Raw genomic sequence first — 9,394 nt, forward strand, 5'->3', positions numbered from 1 at the left:
AAATGTGGTCACTTTGGGAGGTTTTCTGCTGTTTTGGTACTCTGCAAACTTCATCTGCAAGGTATTCCTGCAAAATCTGCATTGCAAAAATCCAAATAGGGCTCTTCCTTTCAAAGCCCTGCTGTGTGGCCAAACAGTAGTTTCTGAAGAAATGTGGTGCATCACCGCATTTGTGAGAAATCTAACATTTCTAATATCCAAACAAAATAAATGGAGGTTTAAAAATTAATGCAGACGAAAAGTACGCATATAAAAAATGTTATTTATTGACTTTTTTGGGGTGGTGTGACAAGTTTTTAATCACAAGGAATGGTAACATTTCTGCTGACTAGCATGGAAGGAGTTAAGTTCTAAATGCATATCGAAGTCAGGATGGCCGAGCGGTCTAAGGCGCTGCGTTCAGGTCGTAGTCTCCCCAGGAGGTGTGGGTTCAAATCCCACTTCTGACATCAACATTTAATTTCAAGAAACTTTATCTTCATTTATTGATTAGATGAGGTCAAACAAAACTTAGTAATGTGGTTTTGAAAAATTTCCTGAGAGTCTTTGGTGTGAATCTGAATTTGTCCCCTCAAAAAAGAACTCTAGGAACATCAAACAGATTTTTTGTGCATATGTCTGTTGTTCTTTTGGCACTAGAAAAATCCTTTGGACAGTCAATGAGGAGGGACTATTTCACCTCTTTGTGTTCTCTGTCCCTATTAGGGTAGGGAATCAACCTTCTACAGTGCTGTCATGAAATATATCTAGAAACGGATTTGCTGGTAAGTCTACTTTCATAGTTTTCACCTCATACATCAATAGACCATAACGATACCTAATAAACAAAAACTTAACAAGTAGGTAATCATAGTTTAAAAAATGTGAAATGCCCATGTCATTCTGACATGTTTCAGCACATTTTGGGACAAATGGTCTCACTTTTAACAATCAATAAAATATTTTCTCTAAATTTTTGTCTCTTTTTTGCTCCAATTGTTTGCATCTCATAAAAAATAAAACTTGATGTAACATTATGCATGCAAATTGTGTTTTATGTGCGACCATGACCTATTCTAGAAGCACAGGGTCAGAATTATACTGGTGCATGGAGACAAACTGAAAATGTAAAAATTCAATGGCAAAATTGCTGTCTTTTTCTACTCATTCACAAATAGTTAATGAATGTTATTAAATATGTACTGCAAAATGGAAGGCGTTTCAAATAGAAATCATGCTTCAAAAAACAGTCAAATGAAAAATTATAATATATCCCTCCAGGTGTGACACTTGACATTTGCAGAGTGTCAAACCCCCCAGAAAATGTATAGATATGGCAGAAATAGCTCATTTGGGAGAGCGTTAGACTGAACATCTAAAGGTCCCGGGTTTCGGCAAAATGCTTTTTCTTCACCGTTTACATTTTAAGGAGATATTAAACAAAGCACATGGACTGATCATGATCAAAAGGCCTCCCCCTCCACTTCTGACATCAACATTTAATTTCAAGAAACTTTATCTTCATTTATTGATTAGATGAGGTCAAACAAAACTTAGTAATGTGGTTTTGAAAAATTTCCTGAGAGTCTTTGGAGTGAATCTGAATTTGTCCCCTCAAAAAAGAACTCTAGGAACATCAAACAGATTTTTTGTGCATATGTCTGTTGTTCTTTTGGCACTAGAAAAATCCTTTGGACAGTCAATGAGGAGGGACTATTTCACCTCTTTGTGTTCTCTGTCCCTATTAGGGTAGGGAATCAACCTTCTACAGTGCTGTCATGAAATATATCTAGAAACGGATTTGCTGGTAAGTCTACTTTCATAGTTTTCACCTCATACATCAATAGACCATAACGATACTTAATAAACAAAAACTTAACAAGTAGGTAATCATAGTTTAAAAAATGTGAAATGCCCATGTCATTCTGACATGTTTCAGCACATTTTGGGACAAATGGTCTCACTTTTAACATTAACAATCAATAAAATATTTTCTCTAAATTTTTGTCTCTTTTTTGCTCCAATTGTTTGCATCTCATAAAAAATAAAACTTGATGTAACATTATGCATGCAAATTGTGTTTTATGTGCGACCATGACCTATTCTAGAAGCACAGGGTCAGAATTATACTGGTGCATGGAGACAAACTGAAAATGTAAAAATTCAATGGCAAAATTGCTGTCTTTTTCTACTCATTCACAAATAGTTAATGAATGTTATTAAATATGTACAGCAAAATGGAAGGCGTTTCAAATAGAAATCATGCTTCAAAAAACAGTCAAATGAAAAATTATAATATATCCCTCCAGGTGTGACACTTGACATTTGCAGAGTGTCAAACCCCCCAGAAAATGTATAGATATGGCAGAAATACCTCAGTTGGGAGAGCGTTAGACTGAAGATCTAAAGGTCCCTGGTCCAATCCCGGGTTTCGGCAAAATGCTTTTTCTTCACCGTTTACATTTTAAGGAGATATTAAACAAAGCACATGGACTAATCATGATCAAAAGGCCTAAAAATCTTAACTATCTACAGAAAACAAAATGTTAAAAATTTGAGAAACGGTAACTTTTTCCTTTTGAACACATGAATGTTTTTTAGTAATTTTTCCTCTATTTTGTTTTATTTCAGATTGACTTAGCTGTAAGAGGATTAAAAGGTAACCTGATAGCTGAAACAGACAGCACTTATCAGACACTAGCTGAATGATTATAGTCAGCTTGTTTGACTTTGAAACACTGAGGCATTACTGAGACAAATGTCCTTAAAAAATATGCTGTGGACAAAGTCAAAAAGGCAAAAAACACAAGTCCGTCATCTTTAATTTGAAATATAGGAGGTTTCTACTTTAATGGTGAGACAAAGCATCTACATATTTGACATTGCTCCAGTGAGTAGAGCCCACTTAAAAATGTATGGGTTGCTTGTCTCTGCAAGCAAAAGCTGGGCACTAAACTGGCATACTTGCAATGCTGGATGGTTCAGAGCGAAAACACCTATAGGCTGACAATAGTAATTGCAGGTGTTGATTAACTCATTCGGCAAAATAATTTCTAAAATGTGGTCACTTTGGGAGGTTTTCTGCTGTTTTGGTACTCTGCAAACTTCATCTGCAAGGTATTCCTGCAAAATCTGCATTGCAAAAATCCAAATAGGGCTCTTCCTTTCAAAGCCCTGCTGTGTGGCCAAACAGTAGTTTCTGAAGAAATGTGGTGCATCACCGCATTTGTGAGAAATCTAACATTTCTAATATCCAAACAAAATAAATGGAGGTTTAAAAATTAATGCAGACGAAAAGTACGCATATAAAAAATGTTATTTATTGACTTTTTTGGGGTGGTGTGACAAGTTTTTAATCACAAGGAATGGTAATATTTCTGCTGACTAGCATGGAAGGAGTTAAGTTCAAATAGCATATCGAAGTCAGGATGGCCGAGCGGTCTAAGGTGTTGCGTTCAGGTCGCAGTCTCCCGTGGAGGCGTGGGTTCAAATCCCACTTCTGACATCAACATTTAATTTCAAGAAACTTTATCTTCATTTATTGATTAGATGAGGTCAAACAAAACTTAGTAATGTGGTTTTGAAAAATTTCCTGAGAGTCTTTGGTGTGAATCTGAATTTGTCCCCTCAAAAAAGAACTCTAGGAACATCAAACAGATTTTTTGTGCATATGTCTGTTGTTCTTTTGGCACTAGAAAAATCCTTTGGACAGTCAATGAGGAGGGACTATTTCACCTCTTTGTGTTCTCTGTCCCTATTAGGGTAGGGAATCAACCTTCTACAGTGCTGTCATGAAATATATCTAGAAACGGATTTGCTGGTAAGTCTACTTTCATAGTTTTCACCTCATACATCAATAGACCATAACGATACCTAATAAACAAAAACTTAACAAGTAGGTAATCATAGTTTAAAAAATGTGAAATGCCCATGTCATTCTGACATGTTTCAGCACATTTTGGGACAAATGGTCTCACTTTTAACAATCAATAAAATATTTTCTCTAAATTTTTGTCTCTTTTTTGCTCCAATTGTTTGCATCTCATAAAAAATAAAACTTGATGTAACATTATGCATGCAAATTGTGTTTTATGTGCGACCATGACCTATTCTAGAAGCACAGGGTCAGAATTATACTGGTGCATGGAGACAAACTGAAAATGTAAAAATTCAATGGCAAAATTGCTGTCTTTTTCTACTCATTCACAAATAGTTAATGAATGTTATTAAATATGTACTGCAAAATGGAAGGCGTTTCAAATAGAAATCATGCTTCAAAAAACAGTCAAATGAAAAATTATAATATATCCCTCCAGGTGTGACACTTGACATTTGCAGAGTGTCAAACCCCCCAGAAAATGTATAGATATGGCAGAAATAGCTCATTTGGGAGAGCGTTAGACTGAACATCTAAAGGTCCCGGGTTTCGGCAAAATGCTTTTTCTTCACCGTTTACATTTTAAGGAGATATTAAACAAAGCACATGGACTGATCATGATCAAAAGGCCTCCCCCTCCACTTCTGACATCAACATTTAATTTCAAGAAACTTTATCTTCATTTATTGATTAGATGAGGTCAAACAAAACTTAGTAATGTGGTTTTGAAAAATTTCCTGAGAGTCTTTGGAGTGAATCTGAATTTGTCCCCTCAAAAAAGAACTCTAGGAACATCAAACAGATTTTTTGTGCATATGTCTGTTGTTCTTTTGGCACTAGAAAAATCCTTTGGACAGTCAATGAGGAGGGACTATTTCACCTCTTTGTGTTCTCTGTCCCTATTAGGGTAGGGAATCAACCTTCTACAGTGCTGTCATGAAATATATCTAGAAACGGATTTGCTGGTAAGTCTACTTTCATAGTTTTCACCTCATACATCAATAGACCATAACGATACTTAATAAACAAAAACTTAACAAGTAGGTAATCATAGTTTAAAAAATGTGAAATGCCCATGTCATTCTGACATGTTTCAGCACATTTTGGGACAAATGGTCTCACTTTTAACATTAACAATCAATAAAATATTTTCTCTAAATTTTTGTCTCTTTTTTGCTCCAATTGTTTGCATCTCATAAAAAATAAAACTTGATGTAACATTATGCATGCAAATTGTGTTTTATGTGCGACCATGACCTATTCTAGAAGCACAGGGTCAGAATTATACTGGTGCATGGAGACAAACTGAAAATGTAAAAATTCAATGGCAAAATTGCTGTCTTTTTCTACTCATTCACAAATAGTTAATGAATGTTATTAAATATGTACAGCAAAATGGAAGGCGTTTCAAATAGAAATCATGCTTCAAAAAACAGTCAAATGAAAAATTATAATATATCCCTCCAGGTGTGACACTTGACATTTGCAGAGTGTCAAACCCCCCAGAAAATGTATAGATATGGCCGAAATAGCTCAGTTGGGAGAGCGTTAGACTGAAGATCTAAAGGTCCCTGGTCCAATCCCGGGTTTCGGCAAAATGCTTTTTCTTCACCGTTTACATTTTAAGGAGATATTAAACAAAGCACATGGACTAATCATGATCAAAAGGCCTAAAAATCTTAACTATCTACAGAAAACAAAATGTTAAAAATTTGAGAAACGGTAACTTTTTCCTTTTGAACACATGAATGTTTTTTAGTAATTTTTCCTCTATTTTGTTTTATTTCAGATTGACTTAGCTGTAAGAGGATTAAAAGGTAACCTGATAGCTGAAACAGACAGCACTTATCAGACACTAGCTGAATGATTATAGTCAGCTTGTTTGACTTTGAAACACTGAGGCATTACTGAGACAAATGTCCTTAAAAAATATGCTGTGGACAAAGTCAAAAAGGCAAAAAACACAAGTCCGTCATCTTTAATTTGAAATATAGGAGGTTTCTACTTTAATGGTGAGACAAAGCATCTACATATTTGACATTGCTCCAGTGAGTAGAGCCCACTTAAAAATGTATGGGTTGCTTGTCTCTGCAAGCAAAAGCTGGGCACTAAACTGGCATACTTGCAATGCTGGATGGTTCAGAGCGAAAACACCTATAGGCTGACAATAGTAATTGCAGGTGTTGATTAACTCATTCGGCAAAATAATTTCTAAAATGTGGTCACTTTGGGAGGTTTTCTGCTGTTTTGGTACTCTGCAAACTTCATCTGCAAGGTATTCCTGCAAAATCTGCATTGCAAAAATCCAAATAGGGCTCTTCCTTTCAAAGCCCTGCTGTGTGGCCAAACAGTAGTTTCTGAAGAAATGTGGTGCATCACCGCATTTGTGAGAAATCTAACATTTCTAATATCCAAACAAAATAAATGGAGGTTTAAAAATTAATGCAGACGAAAAGTACGCATATAAAAAATGTTATTTATTGACTTTTTTGGGGTGGTGTGACAAGTTTTTAATCACAAGGAATGGTAATATTTCTGCTGACTAGCATGGAAGGAGTTAAGTTCAAATAGCATATCGAAGTCAGGATGGCCGAGCGGTCTAAGGTGTTGCGTTCAGGTCGCAGTCTCCCGTGGAGGCGTGGGTTCAAATCCCACTTCTGACATCAACATTTAATTTCAAGAAACTTTATCTTCATTTATTGATTAGATGAGGTCAAACAAAACTTAGTAATGTGGTTTTGAAAAATTTCCTGAGAGTCTTTGGAGTGAATCTGAATTTGTCCCCTCAAAAAAGAACTCTAGGAACATCAATCAGATTTTTTGTGCATATGTTTGTTGTTCTTTTGGCACTAGAAAAATCCTTTGGACAGTCAATGAGGAGGGACTATTTCACCTCTTTGTGTTCTCTGTCCCTATTAGGGTAGGGAATCAACCTTCTACAGTGCTGTCATGAAATATATCTAGAAACGGATTTGCTGGTAAGTCTACTTTCATAGTTTTCACCTCATACATCAATAGACCATAACGATACTTAATAAACAAAAACTTAACAAGTAGGTAATCATAGTTTAAAAAATGTGAAATGCCCATGTCCTTCTGACATGTTTCAGCACATTTTGGGCCAAATGGTCTCACTTTTAACATTAACAATCAATAAAATATTTTCTCTAAATTTTTGTCTCTTTTTTGCTCCAATTGTTTGCATCTCATAAAAAATAAAACTTGATGTAACATTATGCATGCAAATTGTGTTTTATGTGCGACCATGACCTATTCTAGAAGCACAGGGTCAGAATTATACTGGTGCATGGAGACAAACTGAAAATGTAAAAATTCAATGGCAAAATTGCTGTCTTTTTCTGCTCATTCACAAATAGTTAATGAATGTTATTAAATATGTACAGCAAAATGGAAGGCGTTTCAAATAGAAATCATGCTTCAAAAAACAGTCAAATGAAAAATTATAATATATCCCTCCAGGTGTGACACTTGACATTTGCAGAGTGTCAAACCCCCCAGAAAATGTATAGATATGGCAGAAATAGCTCAGTTGGGAGAGCGTTAGACTGAAGATCGAAAGGTCCCGGCTTTTGGCAGAATGCTTTTTCTTCACCATTTACATTTTAAGGAGATATTAAACAAAGCACATGGACTGATCATGATCAAAAGGCCTAAAAATCTTAACTATCTACAGAAAACAAAATGTTAAAAATTTGAGAAACGGTAACTTTTTCTTTTTGAACACATGAATGTTTTTTTAGTAATTTTTCCTCTATTTTGTTTTATTTCAGATTGACTTAGCTGTAAGAGGATTAAAAGGTAACCTGATAGCTGAAACAGACAGCACTTATCAGACACTAGCTGAATGATTATAGTCAGCTTGTTTGACTTTGAAACACTGAGGCATTACTGAGACAAATGTCCTTAAAAAATATGCTGTGGACAAAGTCAAAAAGGCAAAAAACACAAGCTCCACACAGGTCCGTCATCTTTAATTTGAAATATAGGAGGTTTCTACTTTAATGGTGAGACAAAGCATCTACATATTTGACATTGCTCCAGTGAGTAGAGCCCACTTAAAAATGTATGGGTTGCTTGTCTCTGCAAGCAAAAGCTGGGCACTAAACTGGCATACTTGCAATGCTGGATGGTTCAGAGTGAAAACACCTATAGGCTGACAATAGTAATTGCAGGTGTTGATTAACTCATTGTGCAAAATAATTTCTAAAATGTTGTCACTTTGGGAGGTTTTCTGCTGTTTTGGTACTCTGCAAATTTCATCTGCAAGGTATTCCTGCAAAATCTGCATTGCAAAACCCAAATAGGGCTCTTCCTTTCAAAGCCCTGCTGTGTGGCCAAACAGTAGTTTCTGAAGAAATGTGGTGCATCACCGCATTTGTGAGAAATCTAACATTTCTAATATCCAAACAAAATAAATGGAGGTTTAAAAATTAATGCAGACGAAAAGTACGCATATAAAAAATGTTATTTATTGACTTTTTTGGGGTGGTGTGACAAGTTTTTAATCACAAGGAATGGTAACATTTCTGCTGACTAGCATGGAAGGAGTTAAGTCCCAATTGCGTATGAAAGTCAGGATTGACGAGCGGTCTAAGGCGCTGTGTTCAGGTTGCAGTCTCCCCTGGAGGCGTGGGTTCAAATCACACTTCTGACATCAACATATAATTTCAAGAAACTTTATCTTCATTTATTGATTAGATGAGGTCAAACAAAACTTAGTAATGTGGTTTTGAAAAATTTCCTGAGAGTCTTTGTAGTGAATCTGAATTTGTCCCCTCAAAAAAGAACTCTAGGAACATCAAACAGATTTTTTGTGCATATGTCTGTTGTTCTTTTGGCACTAGAAAAATCCTTTGGACAGTCAATGAGGAGGGACTATTTCACCTCTTTGTGTTCTCTGTCCCTATTAGGGTAGGGAATCAAACTTCTACAGTGCTGTCATGAAATATATCTAGAAACGAATTTGCTGGTAAGTCTACTTTCATAGTTTTCACCTCATACATCAATAGACCATAACGATACTTAATAAACAAAAACTTAACAAGTAGGTAATCATAGTTTAAAAAATGTGAAATGCCCATGTCATTCTGACATGTTTCAGCACATTTTGGGACAAATGGTCTCACTTTTAACATTAACAATCAATAAAATATTTTCTCTAAATTTTTGTCTCTTTTTTGCTCCAATTGTTTGCATCTCATAAAAAATAAAACTTGATGTAACATTATGCATGCAAATTGTGTTTTATGTGCGACCATGACCTATTCTAGAAGCACAGGGTCAGAATTATACTGGTGCATGGAGACAAACTGAAAATGTAAAAATTCTATGGCAAAATTGCTGTCTTTTTCTACTCATTCACAAATAGTTAATGAATGTTATTAAATATGTACAGCAAAATGGAAGGCGTTTCAAATAGAAATCATGCTTCAAAAAACAGTCAAATGAAAAATTATAATATATCCCTCCAGGTGTGACACTTGACATTTGCAGAGTGTCAAACCCCCCAGAAAATGT

At 35.4% G+C, this 9,394-nt stretch overlaps 1 non-coding gene across 1 annotated transcript; it reads left to right on the top strand.

Annotated features, from left to right (window-relative positions):
- The first annotated feature begins 5,378 nt into the window (after nt 1–5,378).
- On the top strand, nt 5,379–5,451 carry TRNAF-GAA (transfer RNA phenylalanine (anticodon GAA)). Its single transcript has one exon. It is a non-coding gene; the product is annotated as a tRNA-Phe (tRNA).
- The last annotated feature ends 3,943 nt before the right edge of the window (nt 5,452–9,394 follow it).

The sequence above is a fragment of the Dendrobates tinctorius genome, unplaced genomic scaffold, assembly GCF_039654945.1.
Source record: "Dendrobates tinctorius isolate UK_male_01 unplaced genomic scaffold, ASM3965494v1 ptg000350l, whole genome shotgun sequence".
Classification (NCBI taxonomy): domain Eukaryota; kingdom Metazoa; phylum Chordata; class Amphibia; order Anura; family Dendrobatidae; genus Dendrobates; species Dendrobates tinctorius.